General features: G+C 35.8%; 4 pseudogenes; 1 reads left to right on the top strand and 3 right to left on the bottom strand.

The window, feature by feature from the left end:
• Window positions 1-1,046: 1,046 nt before the first annotated feature.
• On the bottom strand, window positions 1,047-1,828 carry LOC143616690 (agamous-like MADS-box protein AGL80 pseudogene; annotated as a pseudogene).
• A 6,841-nt stretch (window positions 1,829-8,669) lies between these two features.
• Window positions 8,670-9,552, bottom strand: LOC143616689 (agamous-like MADS-box protein AGL80 pseudogene; annotated as a pseudogene).
• Window positions 9,553-16,505: 6,953 nt separating this feature from the next.
• On the bottom strand, window positions 16,506-17,415 carry LOC143616693 (agamous-like MADS-box protein AGL80 pseudogene; annotated as a pseudogene).
• A 4,641-nt stretch (window positions 17,416-22,056) lies between these two features.
• Window positions 22,057-24,371, top strand: LOC143616692 (pentatricopeptide repeat-containing protein At3g12770 pseudogene; annotated as a pseudogene).
• The last annotated feature ends 681 nt before the right edge of the window (window positions 24,372-25,052 follow it).

The following is a 25,052-nucleotide window of genomic DNA, read 5'->3' as shown; positions in this document are numbered from 1 at the left end:
TTATTTTTAACACAAAAAAACATATATATGTAATATGTATAAAAAAGTTTGTGCCCCCGAAACTTATGTGCCCCGGCCGATGGTGCAGCTTGCACACCCTCCGAGCCTCCCATGGATCGAACCCTGCAACCAAATCCAGGGAGGGAAGTAGGGTTTGACTTTGAGAAGATATACCTATTATTTTGGTGAGATTTGGAAGCCATTGACCTTAGCAAATATCTTGGAGATATTGTAGGATAATGGATTTCAGTAGGGATTTTGTGATTAAGTTAAGATCTTGTGCTTTTATTTAAAAGGTTTAAAATAATTCAATGAATATTACAAAGGTTTAATTATAATATAATAATTTATATGTATGCATGTTATGTGGACGGTGGGGATGAAGGTGAATTTGGATAAATCAGTTTAACTTCATCACATTTCAAGAATTGTTGTCTTTTGAGTTATTTTAGATAATGTGTATAATGTTATATTATATGAGTTATAATTATAAGAACAATTAATCTTGGAGTAAAGTTTTTATTTGAATTATGTGTAATAATAAGCTAGTTAGAACTATTTGTCATGAGATTTATTAGATCAAGTTTATATGGACATAAATTAATATACGCGAGTGTGCATATGCATAAGGTAATTAAATGATATATATGTTGTAAGTATCACTATTATTTTTGGATATAATATATATTCACATATTTATCCCCTGATGTTTTGTCGGTGATAGATATAAACTGTTGATCAATAAACGCTTATACACATTCATTAGGTATCATATTTCTAAGTTAAATAATTACATGTTGATAAGTTTTTGGGTGGATTGTGTCAAGTCGAGCGACCTATAATGTTGTGCCATGTCCAATGATTCTAGCCCGTTTATGTATTCTTACCTATAATGTTGTGCCATGTCCAATGGTTCTAGCCCGCTTATGTATTCTTAATATATGTATAGGATATATGTCACACTCCACTTCATTGTTCGAGTCTAAACTATTTAGAAATAAAAATTAATTAAATAAGAATAAAAAAAATGGCCCTAAAATGGGGTGTTACAAAAAGTTACTTGGCCAAGTCATACTAGGGTTGTCAACAAACGGAGGCATCTCATACCCAGGACCAAGACCCGGATTTTGTTCAGATGGATTGTTCATCCAATCTGTGAACCATTGAGTCCTTTGCATCCCACCCATAACACTCATGCTATCAACCATAGGTCTTTTCTCCAAGGACTGCATCCCGAGTCCTCTAGCCATCATTTCATTAGTAGTATTTGAACTACTACAACCAACATTCACTTGGGGTCGAGGCGGTAGTGGAGGCGGCGGGGCGATTATTGCTTTACCTTTCTTAAGAGACTCAATCCTACTTTCATGGTCTGATCAACCAACCCACCCAGATCATCTAACTCAGGCACGTTAAGTTTTCGATCGTCCCATTTTTGATCAAGCATTGGTGCATGACCTGAGTCATCTCCATCTCCCTATTCTCCTTGAGCTGCTTCTTGAGCTGCTCACTAGCCTTGGCGATTCTTTTCTTGATGAAGCTCTCCTGATTCACCATATTTTTGCTTTGCTGCATCTCTGGCATGTTGTTGAACTGCGTCAGCACGCGTTGCGCATCGGCATTGTTTGGCCACACCTCTGGCTCAGCTTCATATGGGCTATACATTATGGCGCATGCATCAATGCCACATAATGTGCTCAACTCATTCATCTTCTTCACCAAACCCTTCTTCCTTTTCTTATAGCTGACTCTCCTTGCCGAGTCATTCATTATGAAAGCAAGCTTCACTTTCTTCCTTGTCATGACGAAGGAAGCAAATAATTGAAGAGTTGTTTGCTTGAGTTTCTTAGTTGCAATTGAGCATTGCTATATATACACACAAGAGGTGACAGATATGACATGATCATAGCATTAAAAGCTATTAATATAGGAATTAATTCAAAGATAAGTTAGTCAAAAGTGATTAAAAGACTATATTTAATTTTGAGATCATTTCTAAAAGTTTTTAACAAAATTAGATATTACCTCTTTTAAACAAAGCATTAAAATTGTTGCTGATGGAAGAGAAAAAAAGAACCTTTTTATATATGTTACTAACTATGGTCGTTTTTCTATTTCAATATTTGCTTGATTTTTCATTGACATAAAACTTTATTAAAAGCTAATTCTAACATTTTGTGTATCGTTGCACTTTTGAGGATTTAAACTCACTATCACATATGTGAGTGATAAACACTATACAACTAGAACACTAGGGACTGAGGATTATTTTGTATAGTTAGAGAAAATTTTAAATTGGATGTTCTGAGCTAAGTGGATCGACGATTTCCTGAAATGAGGGTCATTTTTAGGGAGGAAATTTGATCATAACCCTAATATGTCAAGCTACCTGCTTGTTTAAAAAGCGCAGGCTTAAAATTCTACCTATTGCGATTTGTAATCGATACGACATACGACACACGACATACGACGGTCACATAAAAACATGGCATTTATGCCACCAGTATGATGGTTGAAGTTCATATACCATATGTTTTCCACCAATTTGCAATCGAAAACAAATGGCAACAAAAACTCCAACCGGTTAGCTACCGTAACCAATAATAATACTTAATTTGCATTTCTGTAAATAATCGGTTGCTAAATTTGCTACCGTTTTCATTTGTAACAAATATAGGGTGCAAATGCAGTGTGTTTTAGGGTTGATCTAAATTTTATTATTTGTTTATAAGGAATGTGACTTATTCATTCTAAAAATATTCTCTTTATTAAATTTATCACCGTAAAGTGCCCCATTATTTGGCCTCGTTGTTCCAAAATACAATTTTATCCCGTGCGCCCTACAAACGGGAGACATCCAATTATATCCATATGCCCTACGAATCTACCTTCTCCCGTTGTTGAACCCGCACGCCCTATTTGAGGTTGAATATGTGTATGCTAAGTTTTATAGTGAGTTGGTTTGAGATGAAAGGTGTAGGTTAAATTTGAGAGTCAAATTGTTTGAATGAGAGTGCATACAAGTTAATAGTTGACATTTAAAAAAAATTAAACATAGTCCTTAGAGAGGGACTACGCCCACGCTTCGTCTGCCGATTTGAGCCTCCACTAAGCTAGACCTCAGATGTTCAACATGCTTCGCTCAATTGCCTCTTGTCTTCCTAGCTCCACGTTAGCTTCACATGGAGCCTTGCACCAATGCCTCATCTATCAAATACCCATTAATCATCACGTTAATTTCAAATTCTATTTCAACACAATCTTCAAGCACTCTGGTTTTTTGTCTTTAATGCTACGCCCACTTTGAAACCCGATTTTAACGAACTAACATCTACACAATCTTGAGATTTCAATAATCAAAGCGTTATTTTCTTCCTTACCCAACACCAAATTAATTAACAAACCATCATACATTGCTAAATCTACTTTATTGGGTTCTCTATCACATTTATAGGTTTTCTATGCTAGAAAAACTGTTTCTAGACCACCGTCTTAAAGAAAGAATAGTTACAGTATAAAAGTGTAAATTTATAATTGCTAGATTTGTTATTATCATTCTTTAACTTGTTTACATTTTTGGACTTTTGTTTCGATTTTGTGCGTTCCTCTTTCAAGTTTAGTTGCAAACCCGATGAATTATATCAATTTTCAAACCTAATGAATTGTTTCAAACCATCACACCCCGACCAAAGGCGAAGGAACATGCCAAGGTGCAACGATTGCTCATAAGCGCATGGCACTATTTAAGCGACAATATTTAACAAACTCATTTCATTTCACAACATTGAAAATGTCACATAACAATATTCATAAGTCAAATACAACAACATAAAATCAAATATTGTTCATTTTTGCTATTATCCTAGATGTATTTGTGGCGTTTTCTTCTCCAAACTCCATAATCAACCTAGATGCAAACCTGTAACATTTCATAAAATAAAGTTTATCAACACAAAGGTTGGTGAGCAATTCATAAGTTTGACATATAAGTATATAGTAAGAAAAGGCCACAAAACTTGTATACGAACAATAAATAAAAGCAATAACTTGGATTAATAGATAAAATCGCTAATAGAATTACGATAGCAACACCTTGCTATGAGGGGATGCCAAATAGTCTAGGATTTTATAGTTATCGTTAATTGCATTACGTTAACGACACCTTGCTATAAGGGGATGCCAAATAGTCTAGTATTTATAGATCAACCAACCAAAAGCGATAAACACATTGACGTATAATCATAGAACACCAAATCGAGAAATTATTTAAGTAAGGTATACAAATAACGTTTGTGGTTTAATACCCAAGTATAAAAAATTTAGTTTAGATAAGATGAAATGTCACCCAAAAACAAAAGATGGAAAACGGGGTACGAAGTACTCACGTTCAAGTAATAAACTTGAAAGATCGATAATTTGGAGGTTTGCCGGAACGACGAGTTTAACGAACAAAGCCTAAATAAAAGTAAAAGTCTTGAATTAGAAAGGTTGTTTTAGGAAATCTTTAAAATACAAGATATTAAATGTAAACAATTAAAGTTAAAGGTTTAAAATGTAACTATTTAAGAATTTATAATAATAACCCTTTAAAAATGTAAGTTTGCTCGAAACCGGGTTAAAGTATCTAGCCTTAATATTTACTCAACCTATGTTAAGTAATAAGATGGGTAAAAATGCAAGAATGCAAGTCCCTTAATGATAAGATACTAAAACGGGTTTTTGTCGAGTGTTCGGGTTGTTGGTTCGGGTCTTGATAATTGGTCAAACCTAAAGTCAACTTTCCAAAATATTAAATGTTATGAGATAACTCATAAAAATCAAGTAAGACTTAACCAAGTATATAGTTCTATTATTTTAGAACTAACAACGCACGTTAAGCGAGTGTTCGGTTTTGTCGGTCCAAACTTTGTTATGAGATCAAGTTGGATCCAACATTTCCAAGTACTTAAGAAAATAATTAAAATCAGTTTATAAATGATTTTTAAAGAAATATACAAGTCTTGATAGCTAAAAACACACTTGTGTGTCTTAAGCGAGTAAAAATATCGGTTTAGTTCGGTTTGGTTCGGTCTCCATCTCACAATATGTTCCTTGATGGTTTCCACATGCCCAAATATCAAATAACTTGTATAATAATTTATAAAAGGTGAAACTTAAGTTTTACAACCAAAAAGTTAACAATAAAGTCTTTTAAATGAAAGTTCGGTTTGGTTCAGGATCTATCTCACAATATGTTCCTTATGGTTTCTACATGCCCAAATATTAAATAACTTGTAAAAATGATTTTAGAAACTTAAATCTAACATAAAGCAAATTTAAAACAATTATTTAACAAAACTAGTAAACAAGTTCGGTTTATGTTTTGGACAATTTACGGTTAAACCGAGGTTAGTCTCTACAAACCCACACCATGGAACTTCATAAATATGACAAATAAACTAAAAAGTGCAGAAGTTAGTCATGGTTAGTATGTGAAACAAGTTATATAAGTGTATATATATCAAAGACCACGAAAGTCCTACATGAAACCTTGCCTTACGAAGTCCGAAGCTTAATCAACCGGAGTCGGAGAAGCAACTACCAAAGGTAGCAAGGGGTGTGTATTATATATATATATGTTGTACCACCATATTCAAGTGTTAGTAATACTATATAAGTTTTAGAATATAAGATTAAATTTAGTTTGACTTTTAGAAGTCAAACCTTCGAGAACACTTAAGAAAATAACTTTGAATCTATGAACTTTGAGAGAGTTTTTGGAGTTGTAGCAGGGGAAAATGAAGGGTAAAGGGGGTGTATATATTGGGAAATATTGGTGGTCAAATATGGGTGTTAAACAAACAAAAACCCGTAGCTGCAGCTGATGTTGCTCGCGCTACGCGACCAACTAGGGTGTCCCCCATAGTGCGGCGCGTCAGGGTTGACTTTCTGATTTCCCAACTTTTGTTATTTGGCAGATTTAGTCCCTGTAGTTCGTTTTAGGTGATTTTTACGCGTTTTAATGACCGAAAAGGATGTTTTCAAGACCCAACAAGTGTAAAACAATAATGTAACATAAAATCCATCATTTTGATCATATCATAAGCTTCGGTTTACAAAACGGGTCAGTTTACATAATAAACGAATACAAACGAAACCCGAAATTGACGAATGTCAAACAAAGTGTTATTGAATATTTGTTTTGTTTATATAATTCTATGTTCAAACCTTGAAAGAAGACAAGATTTAAATGTTTCATATGTCTTTTTGAATGAATTGTGTTTATTTTGAATATTTTAGCAATTGTAGACTTAAATTTAAACATGTATTATTTTGAATTATGCTTGTTTTGACATGAATTATATGCTTGTTTTGACACACACACACACATATATATATATTGTTCAATAATTAATTTCATTATATTTAGCAGGTCCGACTGCTCCATGAATACTCTTCCCTCTAAGGGGTCGGCCGCGTAGTAACCGCATAGTGACTTTTGCAAAACTGTCATGATGTAGTTGATTAAAACAAAAAGAAAACTAGAAATAATATTTAAGACTTAGATACCCTTTGATATAAATAAAACAATAGCACAACGTATTTCACAAGAAGATAACTTCCATCACTTGATTACCGAATCTTACTAAGAAAAAAAATAAGGAAACACCACAAGTTTGTTTACCATTATCTAATTTATCTTTTTTTTAATAGCTAGCTCACAAAGGTCATTCAACACTTTTTTGCACATTAAAATCCGTCTACATATTATTTAACATTTTCATCAGCCATGTAGTGTGAATAGTAATGGTTATATCGACACAAAAGGCAAGGGAGCAATAAACTATGCCGCTACCCCCTTTTAAATTTACATAACCAAGCTTCTTATTACAATATGTCTAAAGTTGTGTGTTATTAATGCGTGAAACATGGGATGCGAGTCAGATATGCTTGTGTCAATTAGGTACTGGGGGTTTTCATGGTATGTGTTATGGTGGGTAAAATGTAAAATATAGTTGGCGGGTGAGATGGAGATAAATTATTGGTTTATTTTTTACAAATAGTTTAAAAAATCAACACATTAGCCCCCGACGCCCACTATGCCTTTCATGCCGCCCCATGCACTTGCCGTCATTGTGTGCCCGCATCACTGCTAATGTGCCACTGCCCCACCTCCTCTACGCCTTGCATATCACATGAATGCCCTATGTTGGAGCGGGAGACACGACACTTGACTTGAGAGAATCATATTGTACGGTTAATATTATATATCATTATAAGTATTGTGTGTGTCTTTTTGTTTGATTACAATCAATGTATTGCGTACTCAGTACGTTTATTTTGTATGGTAAAAGCTCATTGGGCAAGCCCCCTTCACCTTGCCCGTGAAATGAAAATCTTTGAGAAATGGGAACCCTATAAAAGGGTCACTTTCACCCATTTCTCCTAACAACTTCTTACAAAACTTCATCTTTTTCTCTCTTTGTGTGTTTGTAAACTAAGATCCGAGTATTGTTAATGATTTTCGCTTACTAACAACACGAATTGAACCCGAGTAAGTTGTGAGATTCATTCTATAGGACGTACACTTATTCTAGCCAGTAGTAACCTAACCAAGTTTTTAGTTTTTGATTATCACAAATTAATAAAATTTTAGTTTTTTTTAACAGACTAATTAATACAAGTATCTAGAAGATTATCATAATTAATATATGACCTTATAATGTGATTAGTGATTTATGATACCAACTTAAATCCATGTAACTTTTTTTAAGATATTTCCAAATAACCTGAATGTGTATTTTATTTCTCATTTTTAGTATGGATACTTTGCATTTTGATAGTATATGTCAAGTTAGAAATTTTAAAAACAGATACTAGTTAAGCTTTAACTACTACTAGTGTTGGAGTAATCACTAGTCACTAATCTGGCGGTTGGAGCGGGGACTAACGATTAATTGGTCGGAAGTTTTACAACCACTGCTAGACACTAGGATCACTTTAAAAATTGTATAACTGATAAATAGAAAAATTATATCATGGGAGATGTAAGTGCTAAAACATTCAAGATTATATTCAAATAACATAATATTTATAAAAAGTTACTGAAATATAAAAACCAACATTTAAAGGTAATTAAGCATAAATAAAACGGAGGGTGTTCAATATGACAGACCCAAAATAGGAAGATAGTTCAGCTTTTATGGAAAAAAAGTGATTTGGCCAAATCTTAACAAACGGAGGCATCTCATACCAAGGACCAAGACCGAGATTTTGTTCAGATGAATTGTTCATCCAATCTGTGAAAATGTGATTAGTGATTTATGATACCAAATTAAATCCATGTAAGTTTCTATTGAAAAATATTTCACAGCTTACTTGAATTTGTATTTGATTTCTGGTATGAATCTTTTGGATTATGGTAGAATATTTCAAGTTTCAAATTTAAAACCACATGTATACTTTTATGTTCTGTTTACTACACACTAGGAACACATGAAATTATATAATTGATATGAATATAAAAGGTACATGTCATTGAGAGATGGAATTTCAAAAGCATCAAGCTGATCTTTAAATAACATAGTATTAATAAGTTACGAAATATATATATATAGACCAACATTTAAAGCAAAGAAAACATGAGGATGACCGATATGACAGGCCCAAAATAGCAAGCTTGTTTAACATTATGGGAAAAATTGATTTGGCAATGTCATATTAGGGTTGCCAACAAACGGAGGCATCTCATTCCCAGGACCAAGACTCGGATTTTGTTCAGACAGATGGTTCATCCAATCTGTGAACCATTGAGTCCTTTGCATCCCACCCATACCACTCATGCTATCAACCATAGGTCTTTTCTCCAAGGACAGCATCCCGAGTCCTCTAGCCATCATTTCATTAGTAGTATTTGAACTACTACAACCAACATTCACTTGGGGTCTAGGCGGTAGTGGAGGCGGTGGGACGACTACAGCTTTACCTTTCTTAAGAGACTCAATCCTGCTTTCAATGTCTTTCATGGTCTAATCAACCAACCCACCCAGATCATTCAACTCAGGCAGCGTCAAGTTTTCGATCGTCCCATTTCCGATCAAGCATTGGTGCATGACCTGAGTCATCTCCATCTCCCTATTCTCCTTGAGCTGCTTCTTGAGCTTCTCGCTAGCCTTGGCGATTCTTTTCTTGATGAAGCTCTCCTGATTCACCATATTTTTGCTTTGCTGCATCTCTGGCATGCTGTTGAACTGTTCCAACACGCATTGCGCATCGACATTGTTGGGCCACACCTCTGGCTCAGCTTCATGTGGGCTATACATTATGGCGCATGCATCAATGCCACATAATGTGCTCAACTCATTCATCTTCTTCACCAAACCCTTCTTCCTTTTCTTATAGCTGGCTCTCCTTGCTGAGTCATTCATTATGAAAGCAAGCTTCACTTTCTTCCTTGTCATGGCGAAGGAAGCAAATAAGTGAAGAGTTGTTTATGTGAGTTTCTTAGTTGCAATTGAGCATTGCTATATATACACACTAGAGGTGACAGATATGGCATGATCATAGCATTAAAAGCTATTAATATAGTAATTAACTCAATGATAAGTTAGTCAAAAATAATTAAATTACTATATTTAATTTTGAAATCATTTCTAAAATTTTTTGAACAGAAATTATATATTACTTTTTTTAATCAAAGCATTAAAATTGTTGCTAATGAAAGAGAAACAAAAGTAATTTTTTAAATATGTTACCAACTTTGATCGTATTTCTATTTCAGTATTTGCTTGATTTTTCATTGACATAAAACTTCATTAAAAAGCTCTTTCTAACATTTTGTGTATCATTATATATGTGAGTGATAAACACTATACAACTAGAACATTAGGGAATGAGGATTATTTTGTATATTTAGAGAAAATATTAAATTGGAGGTTCTGAGCGTTAACCGGATCGACGATTTCCAGAGATGAGGGTCATTTTTAGGGAGGATATATAATCGTAACCCTAATATTCAAGCTACCTGCTTGTTTAAAAAGCATAAGCTTAAAATTTTACCTATTGCGATTTGCAATCAACACGACATAGGACGGTCACATACAAACATGGCATATTTGCAACAGTATGATGGTTGAAGTTTATATACCATAATTTTTCCATCAATTTTCAATCGAAAACAAACTGCAACAAAACTCCAACCGGTTAGCTGCCGTCTCCAATAATAATGCTTAATTTGCATTTCCGTAGATAATCGGTTGCTAAATTTGCTACTGTTTTCGGTTTTAACAAATTCAGGGTGAAAATGCGGTGTTTTTTTAGGGTTGATCTAAATTTTATTATTTGTTTATAAGGAACGTGACTTAGTCATTATAAAAAATATTTTTTCATTATAAAATTTATCACCTTAAAGTGGCCCATTATTTGGCCTCGTTGTTCCAAAATACAATTTTATCCCGTGCGCCCAACAACTAGAGACGTTCGGTATACTCATATGCCCTACGAATCTATCATCTCCCGTTGTTGAACCCGCACGCCCTATTTGAGGTTGAATATGGGTATGCTGAGTTTTATAGTGAGTTGATTTGAGATGAAAGTGTAGGTTTATTTTGAGAGTCAAAATGTTTGAATGAGAGTGCATACAAGTTTTAATAATATTTGACATTAAAAACAATTAAACGTAGTCCTTAGAGAGGGACTACCCACGCCCACACTTCGCCTCAGTAGTGAAGCTTGGATAAAGATGTCGTGGGGCCGGACGAAAATACTCATTAAAAAAACCATAAACGGAGGGGTCCGGGGTCAAATTTTCGGCTTAAAACATGTAAATTTACACTACGTATAAAAAATGTCGGACGAAAACGGGTAAATTTACACTACTGCGAGAAAAAAACGTTGGGGTCGAGCCCACCCCCGGCCCAACTATACTTCGCCAATGCTTCGCCTGTCGCTCTCTCTCTGAGCCTCCACCTTGCAGACTTCAGATGTTCAACATGCGTCGCACAGTTGCCTCTTGTCTGCCTAGCTCCACATCCACTTCACGTGGAGCCTTGGACCAATGCCTCATCTATCAAATACCCATTAATGCATCACGTTAGTTTCAAATTTTGTTTCAACGCGATCTTCAAACACGCTGATTTTTTGTCTTTAATGCTACGCCCACATTTAACGCCAATTTTAATGAACTAACATCTACACGATCTTGAGATTTCAATAACTTATACGTTATTTTCTTCTCTACCCAACATCAAATCAACTAACAAACCATCATACTTTGTTAAATCTACTTTATAGGGTTCTCTATCACATTTATAGGGTTCTCTATGCTAGAAAAACCGCTTCTATTCCACCGTCTTAAAGAAAGAAAAGTTACGGTATAAAAATGTAATGCCATGAAGAAGTGTTATAAATGTTGGATTCCAAGGTCTTAGAATAGGCGATTACAAGGTCCTTGTACATCCACCTTGCCGTCTTTTCCCAACTCGGCCACTATTACTCGCCAAGGTCCAACTCGGTTAAAATTCGCTTTACTCGGAGCCACTAGGCCTACAAAACCTACTCGGTCAACACAATTTTGACTATCTTTTTATTTTAAATAAAAATGCTTAAAAACTAAAAACAAACCGCAAAACCCTGATTTTATCAGCCTCGTTCAGATTCAGCCCCCACCCCAACCATTGTTGAGATATGCATTCCTTCATTCATACTGTAGGTTTATTTCATTATTATTTGTTCATCTTTTTGCTATTTTTCTAATTGAATATATAAACTAACTTGCTGAATTGTTTCACTTATGGTTTGGTTTGGTCTGTTTTGGTTCACTGTTTGGGTTCTAAACTTCTAAGTTCTAATTGATAGTGATTAGGTTTAGGTTTTGGTTTCAGTTACCGTAACTTAGTTGAATTTATAATTGCTAGATTCGTTATTATCGTTCCTGAACTTGTTTACTTTTTGGACTTTTGTTTCGATTTTGTTCCTCTTTCAAGTTTAGTATCAATTTTCAAACCTAGTGAATTGTTTCAAACTTTTAGTGAATATTTATTTTGTTTATATAATTCTATTTTCAAACCTTGGAAGAAGAAGAGATTTAAATGATTCATGTCTTTTTAAATGAATTGTATTTATTTTGAAATACTTTAGCACTTGTAGATTTAACTTTAAACATGCATCAGTATGAAATACTTTACTAGTGCGGTAGTCTCACACTTAGCTTTTGCTATGATAGTACGCTTGAAATACAAATTAGTTATATACAAACTCAAACAAAATGCAAACTAGAAATATACAAAATATACAATTACCACCCTTTTGAAAATCATATGACATTCAAGGTGGGAGGCTGGCCCGCTCCCGTGCAGCCATTTCGTTACTTGCACGCTCCTCCTCAACAGGTTGCTCCCAACCTTCCGATAGGCGAGGATCTAGCCCTAAGATCCTCAATCTCAACTCTAGATCGTTTTGCTTGGGTGGTTGTCTCACCTTCTTCTACCTTGGTCGGCTACCTTTCTCTACCACCTTCTTACTCTGTTGTTTCTCAAGTCCCTTCTTCTGAACTGACCTGTCAATCAAAAAACATTCCTCTTTTGTGTGATCCTTGTCCAAGGATACACACTTGTCAACAAGAGGGTTAGTAGCATTTTCAAACAATGATAATTGTTTATCACGATCTCCACACTTGATTCCCAATACTCCGTTTTCACAATCAATTACCGCATGTGCTGTGGTAAGGAATGGCCTGCCCAGTATGACTTGCGGTTGTGTATTATTCACACATTTAGCATAGTTAAGTACAAGAAAGTTAACTGGGTAGAAAAATTCATCCACGTGAACCATTACATTAGTCACCATGTCCCGAGTGAGTGTATGAGTTTGGTCCGTCAACACCACGCACGGTGATGTTTACCCTTTCTAACGGGCCAAATTCATACTGATTATATAAACTACTGGGTATGATACTAACACATGCTCCAAGATCTAGAAGTGCCGAACAAGTTTTAAATTCCCCAGTTTGAATTGATAAAAGTGGCACTCCCGGGTCTTGGAGTTTACTTGAGGTGGTATTATTCTCCACCTCATCATCTCTCATATTGGTCAATTTACCATTTAAACATTTTTCAAAAATGCAATTTTCACAAAAGACATTTTATTTGTTTTTAGTTCTGATTCATTTTCGAAAATTGTTTCATTTTGACCGGCACAGTCACTCTCATCACTAACATCTCCCTCAACAAACTGTGGTGGTGAATCAACTTCAAGACTAGAAATTTCAAAATTAGGTAAAAAACTTACTACATTGATGTGCACATTGTTTCCCTTCTTGGAGCTTGAGCAGAAATGTTGCGGGTTTACTGTGGTGTCACCGGTAGCTGACCTGCACTTTTCTGCAACTTAGCCATGTCGGTGGCTAACTGACCAATCTGCTTCGACATTGCCTCTAACAATTTATTCTTAACTCAAAGTGTCAATCTGATTATCCAGTCATTATCCAATCATGATCTTCAGCAACGCATCCATCTTCGAGTGCACGGACTCGTCCAAATTTCCCAAGGACCCCTTCTGCGGGTCCTGATTCTGATTACCCGATGAACTACCACCCTGGTTACCGTCTATATATACCCCTGATTCTGATTATATGAACCCTGCTGCTGGTAACCGCTTTGCGTTAATTCCCCTACTGTCTGTTCGGGTTTGATCCCTAAAAGTTCGGTTTCAACTGAGTAGCCACGTTCCCGTATCGAAAGTTCGGGTGATTCCTAGACTGGGATGATAAGTGTTTGAATTAAACCCTTGGAATCCTCGTAAGCATAATTAACCTCTTTGGGAACATCCTCATCATCATTATAAAACTTTGGACAATTTTCTGCCTTGTGCCCGAGCTCACCACATTTTCACACACCGAGAATGGCAGGCGTGCATAAACCTGTGTTACCTGCACAAACAACACACCCCGCATAAAATAGAAAAATAAAATTTAAACTAAAAACTAAAAATTAAAACTAAACTTAAAACTGAAATAAACAAGAAAATCAAATAACACAAAAAACACTAAGCACATTAACTCCCCAGCAACGGCTCCATTTTAATGCTAGATTGTCGCTATCTAGTCAAAAACAATTAAATCAAGTTCCTAATCATCTAAGCAAGCTATGGGAAGTAGGGTGTCAAACCACGGGGAGTATGTGGTCAATGTAACATGTAATAGATTTTATATGATTATGAAGTAATGAATTGAAGTGCTAATCACACAAGCAAAAAGGTTTGGTTTTAATGATTAAACAAGTAATTAACAATATCTCAAACAATTAATAGAAACAAATCACACCCGGGGTTCAAGAAGCATATAACAGTAATCTCATGTTAATTTAACATATTATCTTTCAAAGACCAACACAGACTGATTAACTAGACAAACATTCTGCATTAACAATCGTGAATACACGACACTGATTATCAAACAGTCTCTACCAGTGTGACCCAACTAAGGGCAACTGTATGCTTTATCATATTCATTCTAGTCTAACAACCCTATAAACAATTATCATAGCAACCAACAAACTAATTGTTCAGATAGATATAAACCTAAACCAACTGAATGCAAGACAATACTAGACATCAATACTCATAGATTACTCAAAGAAAAATACAATCAAATTGTCCTTTAACACATGAGAAAACTGAAATAATACAAACTTTGCATCCTGGGTATAAATCTAGAAGATTAGATGCTCATAGTCATCATATGACCTTAAATTTTTTATTCTGGATGATGAAACATGGATTTTTTTAGTGATTGGAGGTGTTATGGAGCTCTCAAAATGGCCAAAGTTTGTCCAAAAATGGTTGGAATATCTCCTCTTACGATTTAGGGTTTTAGGGCTTATATAGCAGTTGGGCCCATGCTTAAAATCGGAATTTCACGGATCAGCGTAAGCTACTCTGACCCTGTGTAGCTTACTTTGGGTGTGGAAATCCCTTACTCGAAATCTGATTGCCTTACTCTGAATCTGACTGCCTTACTCTGAGTTAATTTGGCATCCAGAGTAGGTTACCCTCCCTAAGTAGCTTACTCTAGGGAGAGTAACCTACTATAGGAGCTGAATTTCTACCAACCTGTCTCTTTTTGTTTCTAACACTTGTGTAGTGGCTCTGATGTTCCCGAGACTTCAAATCATGCTCATAAATGCCTCCAAGTAGTATTTTTAACTCTCACAAACCTATAAATCAAAAGCATACTTGAAGTACCATTTTTCTAACGAAAAACTAATTAGAAACTATTATACAAGATTTATACCCGACCATCAGTAACCCTTGATTGAAGCCACTCAATCTCATCATGTTGCTCAGCATTCCTCAACGAGTTCTGATTGAAGAGCTCTTTTTGGCTTGTGACTCTTCTCTGCAATGTCTCAATACACTTCCGTTGGCTCACAATAAGAGCTTTCTCCATCTCTTGGTTTTCCTCCAAATGAGGCACTTGAGATGCAAGAGCATCCCGCTGCCTAGTTACCTGCTCGTTTATTGCTTGTTGATCCTTGACGAACTTGATCAACAAATGCTCTCACTTTGCCCTGTTCTCGTTTGTTTCCTCAAGTGCCTTAATCCTATCAAGGATGGAATCTCGAAAACACAGGGGACTTCGAAGCTTAGTATGGATATTTTGCATTTTGGTAGTATATGTCAAGTTAGAAATTTAAAAAACAGATACTATTTAAGCTTTAACTACTACTAGTGTTGGAGTAATCGCTAGTCACTAGTCTGGTGATAGGAGTAAGGACTAACGATTAATTTGTCGGAAGTTTTACAGCCTTGACTGCTACACACTAGGATCAATTTAAAACTTGTATAATTGATAAATTGAAAAGTTATATCATGGGAGATGGAAGTGCTAAAACATTCAAGATTATATTCAAATAACATAATATTTATAAAAAGTTACTGAAACATAAAACCAACATTTAAAGGAAATTAAGCATAAATAAAACGGAGGGTGATCAATATGACATACCCAAAAAAGGAAGATAGTTTAGCTTTTATGGAAAAAAAGTGATTTGGCCAAATCATAATAGGATTGTCAACAAACGGAGGCATCTCATACCAAGGACCAAGACCAAGATTTTGATCAGATGAACTGTTCATACAATCTGTGAAAATGTGATTAGTGATTTATGATACCAAATTAAATCCATGTAAGTTTCTATTGAAAAATATTTCACAGCTTACTTGAATTTGTATTTGATTTCTGGTATGAATCTTTTGGATTATGATAGCATATTTCAAGTTTCAAATTTAAAACCAAATGTATACTTTTATGTTCTGTTTACTACACACTAGGAACACATGAAATTATATAATTGATATGAATATAAAAGGTACATGTCATGAGAGATGGAATTTCAAAAGCATCAAGCTGATCTTTAAATAACATAGTATTAATAAGTTACGAAATATATATATAGACCAACATTTAAAGCAAAGAAAACATGTGGATGACCGATATGACAGGCCCAAAATAGCAAGCTTGTTTAACATTATGGGAAAAATTGATTTGGCCATGTCATATTAGGGTTGCCAACAGACGGAGGCATCTCATTCCCAGGACCAAGACTCGAATTTTGTTCAGACGGATTGTTCATCCAATTCTGTGAACCATTGAGTCCTTTGCATCCCGCCTATACCACTCATGCTATCAACCATAGGTCTTTTCTCCAAGGACAGCATCCCGAGTCCTCTAGCCATCATTTCATTAGTAGTATTTGAACTACTACAACCAACATTCACTTGGGGTCGAGGCGGTAGTGGAAGCGGCGGGACGACTACAGCTTTACCTTTCTTAAGAGACTCAATCCAGCTTTCAATGTCTTTCATGGTCTGATCAACCAACCCACCCAGATCATCTAACTCAGGCAGCGTTAAGTTTTCGATCGTCCCATTTTTGATCAAGCATTGGTGAATGACCTGAGTCATCTCCATCTCACTATTCTCCTTGAGCTGCTTCTTGAGCTGCTCACTAGCCTTGGCGATTCTTTTCTTGATGAAGCTCTCCAGATTCACCATATTTTTGCTTTGCTGCATCTCTGGCATGTTGTTGAACTGCGTCAGCACGCGTTGCGCATCGACATTGTTGGGCCACACCTCTGCCTCAGCTTCATATGGGCTATACATTATGGCGCATGCATCAATGCCACATAATGTGCTCAACTCATTCATCTTCTTCACCAAACCCTTCTTCCTTTTCTTATAGCTGGCTCTCCTTGCTGAGTCATTCATTATGAAAGCAAACTTCACTTTCTTCCTTGTCATGGCGAAGGAAGCAAATAAGTGAAGAGTTGTTTGTGTGAGTTTCTTAGTTGTAATTGAGCATTGCTATATATACACACTAGAGGTGACAGATAAGGCATGATCATAGCATTAAAAGCTATTAATATAGAAAATAATTCGAAGATAAGTAAGTCAATAGTGATTAAATGACTATATTTAATTTTGAGATCATTTTTAAAAGCTTTTAACAAAATTATATATTATCTTTTTTAAACAAAGCATTAAAATTGTTGCTGATGGAAGAGAAAAAAAAGAACCTTTTTATATATGTTACCAACTATGGTCGTTTTTCTATTTCAATTTTTGCTTGATTTTTCATTGACATAAAACTTTATTAAAAGCTCATCCTAACATTTTTATGTATCATTGCGCTTTTGAAGATTTAAACTCACTATCACATATGTGAGTGATAAACACTGTACAACTAGAACACTAGGGAATGAGGATTATTTTGTATAGTTAGAGAAAATTTTAAATTGGATGTTCTGAGCTAAGTGGATCGACGATTTCTGGAAATGAGGGTCATTTTTAGGGAGGAAATTTGATCATAACCCTAATATGTCAAGCTACCTTCTTGTTTAAAAAGTGCAGGCTTAAAATTCTACATATTGCGATTTGTAATCGATACGACATTCGACGGTCACATACAAACATGGCATTTATGCCACCAGTATGATGGTTGAAGTTCATATACCATATGTTTTCCACCAATTTGCAATCGAAAACAAATGGCAACAAAAACTCCAACCGGTTAGCTACCGTATCCTATAATAATACTTAATTTGCATTTCCGTAAATAATAGGTTGCTAAATTTGCTACCGTTTTCACTTGTAACAAATTTAGGGTGCAAATGCGGTGTGTTTTAGGGTTGATCTAAATTTTATTATTTGTTTATAAGGAATGTGACTTAGTCATTCTAAAAAATATTCTCTTTATTAAATTTATCACCGTAAAGTGCCCGATTATTTGACCTCGTTGTTCCAAAATATAATTTTATCCCGTGCGCCCTACAAACTGGAGACGTCCAGTTATATCCATATGCCCTACGAATCTATCATTTCCCGTTGTTGAACCCGCATGCCCTATTTGAGGTTGAATATGTGTATGCTAAGTTTTATAGTGAGTTGGTTTGAGATGAAAGTGTGTAGATTAATTTTGAGAGTCAAATTGTTTGAATGAGATTGCATACAAGTTTTAATAATAGTTGACATTTAAAAAAAATTAAACATAGTCCTTAGAGAGGGACTACCCACGCCCACGCTTCGTCTGCCGCTCTGAGCCTCCACTAAGCTGGACTCAGATGTTCAACATGCTTCGCTCAGTTGCCTCTTGTCTTCCTAGCTCCACGTTAGCTTCGCGTGGAGCCTTGCACCAATGCCTCATCTATCAAATACCCATTAATGATTAATGCATAACGTTAGTTTCAAATTCTATTTCAACACAATCTTCAAACACTCTGGTTTTTTGTCTTTAATGCTACGCCCACTTTGAAACACCAATTTTAACGAACTAACATCTACACAATCTTGAGATTTCAATAACCGGAGCGTTATTTTCTTCTCTACCCAACACCAAATTAATTAACAAACCATCATACATTGCTAAATCTACTTTATAGGGTTCTCTATCACATTTATAGGTTTTCTATGCTAGAAAAACTGTATCTAGACCACCGTCTTAAAGAAAGAATAGTTACAGTATAAAAATGTAAATTACTTGAAGCAGTGTTTTAAAAGTCGGATTTCAAGGCCTTGGAATGACAATTACGAGGTCTTAGGGCATCCACTTTCCCGCCATTTCCCAACTCCGCCACCACTATTACTCGTCAAGGTCAACTAGGTCAAAATTCGGTTTACTCGGAGCTACTCAGCCTACTAGGTCTACTCGTTCAACACGATTTTGGCTTTCTTTTTAAATAAGAACACTTAAAAACTAAAAATAAACCACAAAACCCTAATTCTATCAACATCGTTCAGGTTTAGCCCCCCTCCCCAACCATCGAACTCCAATCATCGTTGAGATCTGTGGCCCTTCGTTCATACTCCTTGTTTATTTCATTGTGTGTTCGTTATTTTGCCATCGTTCTAATTAAATATATAGACTAACTTGCTAAATTGGTTCACTTATGGTTTGGTTTGTTTTGGTTCACTGTTTGGGTTCTAAACTTCTAAGCTCTAATTGATAGTGATTCGGTTTAGGTTTTGATTTCAGTTACTGTAACTTAATTGAATTTCTAATTTCTAGATACGTTATTATCATTCCTAAATTTGTTTACATTTTGAACTTTTGGTTCGATTTTGTTCCTCTTTCAAGTTTAATTTCAAACCTGATGAATTATATCAGTTTTCAAACTTAATGAATTGTTTCAAACTGTTTACTGAACATTTGTTTTGTTTATATAATTCTATTTTCAAACCTTGGATGAAGACGAGATATAATGTTCATATGTCTTTTTGAATTAATTCTGTTTATTTTGATATGATTATGCTTGCTTTGACACATATATTGTCCAATAATTAATTTTTTGTCATATTTAGCATGTCTTAGTACTCGTAGAGTACTCCCTATAAGGGGGCGGTCGCCTGGAACCGTTTAGCGACTTTTACAATGCTACTGTGAAGTAGTTTATTAAAGCCAAAAGAAAACTAGAAATAATAATTAAGATTTAGATACCTGTTAATATAAATCAACAATAACACAACGTCTTGCACAAGAAGATAACTTGGGTCATTCGATTACTGAATCTAACTAAGAACAAAATAAGGAAACATCACAAGTTTGTTTACCATCGTCTAATTTTTTTAATAGCTTACAAAATTCTTTTTTCACATTAAAATCCCACTAGATCTTAACACGATGTCGTCTCAAGAAGCAGTTGGGAGATTGAAGGCTTTCGAGGAACACACTAAGAAGCAAACTAAGGAGGAAGACGTGTCAGGTAAACTTCTATTCACTAAAATGAATGAAAGGGAAATGGGCAAACATCATAAATGTGAGCATTGCGGTTGTGGAAACTCATATCCGGAGGGCTTTGGACGTGGCCAAGGAAAAGGTGGGGTCCAGTAGAAGTCGAGGCGATGATCGAGTACAATAGGACAAGCGTCACATATGGTGTCACAAGTGTCATGAACTTGGATGTTACATGAATGAATGTCCAAAATGGGGAAAAAATGGAGGCAAATCTGATCCATGAGGAGGACGATGAACCAGCAAATATGGAAGAAGAATGAAGATATTAGTTATGTTATAAGGGTCTGTTATTTATTAAAAGTATGTTTAGGTTAAAAGTGTCATTGTAAATACATTAGGGGTTAGTCTTGTAATTAGGTTAAGAAGGTTATTAGTGAGACGTTGCATCGCTTGGTAGGGTTTATATACCCACACCGATCATTGTAATCGTATAAGACAAAAATCATATTCAATAATCAAATTCGTTTGTGTATCATCTTGTCTGGCTGAGCTTCATATGGGCTATATATTATAGCACATGCATCACACAATGTGCTCAATTCATTCACCTTCATCAAACCCTTCTTCCTTTTCTTGAACGTGGCTTTCTTTGCTGAGTCATTCATTATGAAAGCAAGATTCACTTTCTTTCTAGTTATGGCTAAAGAAGAAAATAATTTAAAGAAATGTGGAAGTTGTATGTGTGAGTTTCTTAATTGCAATTGAGCATTGCTATATATACAATGTAGGTGAAAAATGTTACATGATCATAGAAAAACTGTTAATATTTTGGTTTTAATGGCAGTGAATCTTGTTATGAAACTCACACATACAAGTAACAATGCTTAATTTGCATTTCGGTGGGAAATTGAAATCGGTCACCACATTTGCTATTGTTTTATTCAGTAGCAAAGTTTGATCACAATTGCCCTATTTTTTAGTAGCGAGTGGGTTGATGTAAACTTTAAGGCATGTTTATCAGAAGTGTGACTTAGTCGTTCTAAATAATTACTTTGTTTATAAAATCTGACGGTATACAATTCTCCGTTATTTGGCCTCAAAGTGTGTTTCCAAAGCAAGTACATTTTGTTCCAAAATAAACTGCAACACCCTCAAAATCTAGCAAAATGGATACATCCACTTTCCATTTTCGATCCTATGCGTCGTGCAAATCGAAGACGTCTAGTTGTACCACCTCTGGCTGTTAAATTCGTACGCCCTTTTTGAGATAAAACATGTGTATGTTGAGTTTGAGAGTGAAATGATTTGAGATGAAAGTGTGTAGCTTGAGTTTGAGAATAAAGTTGATTGAATGAGAGTGAGTAACATTTTAGTAATACTAAATTTTTTATTACTTTTTTTTATGTAAACATAGTCCTTAAGTGAGGGACCACCCATCCAGACTTCGTCTACAGTCTTTAATCTCCAAGCTCCCTAACACTCTTCGTTCAGTTGCCTCTTGCCCGCCTAGCTTCACGTCAGCTATGAGTGGAACGCTCCATACATGAAAACGACTTGTTTAACATCTGACTTTGTTGGTTTGAACATTACAGTTTTATATTTATTAATAACGAGAAATGATAAACCATACCCTTCTAATTTTAATCACAATTAAAAAATATAAAATTGTATAATATACTTTTTCTCTAAACAGATTATCGTGTATTAAACAAATAAATAATTTCTAGTCCTAATTCTGGAGAAACTTTAAATAACAATATGGTGTTAAAAGAAATGTGGTACTTAAAGCCAGCGCTTCCTCCGAAATTCATGTCTGACTTAACGCTTTGTGATGCTTCTTCACTTATACTATGTCTCGAAGTCTTGCAATTTCCAAACCATCGAAGATCTTTACCCGAATCTCTAAACCCACAAAGATTCAAACTTTCGATCAACAACAATCCAAAGATAATATTAATAATATCACTACCCACCATCCCGCCTTCAATCCCGAAGCTTTCTGCACGTCAATTCTCGACAAATCAACCAGCAGTAGTCATCTAAATCAAATTCATTCCCAGATAATCACATCCGGGTTTCAATCAAACGGGTTCATTATCACCAAATTCATCCACGTGGGTTCAAATTTAGGGGAAATTAATCATGCACGCAAGGTGTTCGATGAATTTCCTGACCCATATGTGTTTTTATGGAACGCCATTATTCGCGGGTACTCGAAACAAAACATGTTTAATGAAGATATCGCATTGTACACCCGAATGCAGAACTCGGGTGTCGGGCCGGATTGCTTCACATTGCCTCATGTTCTTAAGGCGTGTGGAGGAGCGGCTGCGTTTGACGTTTATGCTAAATGTTGGGAAATTGATCGTGCTAGAACTGTGTTTAACGGGTTGGGCGATAGGACGGTTGTGTCGTGGACGAGTATGATTTCAGCGTATGCTCAGAACAATCGGCCGGTTGAGGCTTTGAGAATATTTAAAGAAATGAGGAGTTTTGGTAATTTGAGACCCGATTGGATTACTTTGGTTAGTGTTGTGAGCGCGTATGCTGACGTAGATGATTTAGGACAAGGTGAATCTGTTCACTCATGCGTGATCAAGACGGGACTCGAGTCTGAACCCGACTTGCATATTGCTCTTATTACGTTGTCCGCAAAATGTGGGCGTGTAATGACTGCAAAGTTGTTATTTGATGAAATGGAAACGTGTAATGTGATCATGTGGAACTCTATGATTTCTGGTTTTGCTAAAAATGGTTGCTGTGAAGAAGCTATACTACTTTTTCAAAAAATGTTGTCGAAAAAGTTGAGACCGGGTTCGGTTACAGTCTGTTCCACGATCTTGGCGTGTGCCAAATTGGGATCACTCGAAGAAGCAAGAAAAATGGGTGATTACATTGACAAAAGCGAGTTAAAAAACGATGTTTTCGTCACCAGTGCACTTATTGACATGTATGCAAAATGTGGGAGTGTTGACTTAGCCTGCAAAGTGTTTGACCAAACGAAAACCAAAGACATCGTTGTTTGGAGTTCCATGATTGTGGGATACGGTTTACATGGTAAAGCAAATGAAGCTATTAACCTTTTTGAATTAATGAAGCAGGCTCGTGTGGGCCCGAATGATGTCACTTTTATCGGGCTTCTTACAGCCTGCAATCATGCTGGACTAGTAGAACAAGGTTGGAGAATATTCAACAGTATGAAGGACTATAAAATAGAGCCACGTCATCAACATTACGCGTGTGTGGTTGACCTTCTCGGTCGAGCAGGGTGTTTGGACCGTGCTTATGATTTTGTAAAACACATGCCGATAAAACCTGGTGTGTCAATATGGGGAGCACTTTTGAGTGCAAGTAGGATACATCGCCACGTGGAACTAGGAGAATATTCTGCACAGAATCTATTCTCGTTAGACCCGTACAACACGGGGCATTATGTACAGCTGTCAAATCTTTACGCAGGAGTGGTGTAGCTAGGGTCAGGGTTTTAATGAAGGAACGAGGGTTAGTTAAAGACATGGGGTGTAGTATGATTGAAATTAATGGAAAGCTTCATGTGTTTCGTATGGGAGATATGTCACATCCGAGGTCTGATGAAATATTTAAGGAACATAAGAGGTTGGATGCAAGGCTAAAAGAGGCGGGACTTGTTGCAGATATTGAGTCGGCTTTGCATGATTTAAGCTATGAAGATAAGGAAGAGAGTATCTGTAATCATAGTGAACGACTGGCGATTGTTTATGGGCTTATGTGTACTCCTTCTGGAACTACGCTTAGGATAACTAAGAATTTGCGTGCGTGTGTGAACTGTCATGCTGCGATTAAGCTAATATCGAGACTTGAAAACCGGGAGATAGTTGTTAGGGATGCAAATCGGTTTCATCATTTTAAGAATGGTGAGTGTTCTTGTGGAGATTACTGGTGAGAAGATTTTGGTTGACTGGTAGATTAAAATAGAAAAATGAGGCAACGGTACCCATTATGATCACCCGAGGGTACTAAAAAACACAAGCATGCCTCACAGGCGCATGTGTTTTATGCAGTGGTGGCCGAGAGATTCAAATGGTAAAAACAACAAAACCGTAGGAAAGTGTCATGGTGGGAAGAAAGCTTCACTCTGTTCCTGCTTTGCCAAAGGAACCGTGCAATCAGGGGCGGAGCTACATAGAGGACTGCAGGGTCAAACTACACAACAGTTTTTATTGTTGTGCATGCAACATTTTTTATTGGAAGTGGATTAAACCCATAAATTTTCAAAAGTTACACCAATCAAAATGAGCTGAGAATGAATTCAAAAGTGCCTTTTCTAGTTCAGTAGTTAGTTTGCGACTTCGAAACTCCTTGGTTGTGCATTCGAAGCCTTATATATGCAATTTCTTTGTGAACTTTTCATTTTGCTCCTACCAGCCCTATATTCCAACAGTTTGTCGATTCTACAATTATAACTTGATTTCATACTGGACCAGACCGGAATAGGGTTATATGCATTCTCATTTTGAAAAGGGACCATTTGAGCGTATCTAAATATATATTATGTTTACATATGGATCCCTACGTCGTTACATTCCATTTAGGATTAGGAATAGGCTTATAACTAAGATTTTAAAATCAAGCATTGGGCTACCAGGAGAGAAGGAAAATTGTGTCCACTTCTACATACATTACAAAATGTATGTCTAAATATCTTTTTATTAATGCTCTTTCTTGTGTATCTTAGAAATTTTGAGTGTTTACATATCTTTTTATTAAGGTTGCTACATATGGTTACTTGTGTCTGTTTACCTCCTTTTCCTTCGCCGTCGGCCGCTATCTGACTTTCTCCAACACCAGCTTGCAAGTTTTGACCCGT

Source organism: Bidens hawaiensis, unplaced genomic scaffold, assembly GCF_021521415.1.
Source record: "Bidens hawaiensis isolate Kalapana, Puna unplaced genomic scaffold, B.hawaiensis_p1.1 tig00048931_1, whole genome shotgun sequence".
NCBI lineage: Eukaryota > Viridiplantae > Streptophyta > Magnoliopsida > Asterales > Asteraceae > Bidens > Bidens hawaiensis.
The sequence above is the reverse complement of the archived record's forward strand: the minus strand, read 5'-3'. Positions and strand labels throughout refer to the sequence as shown.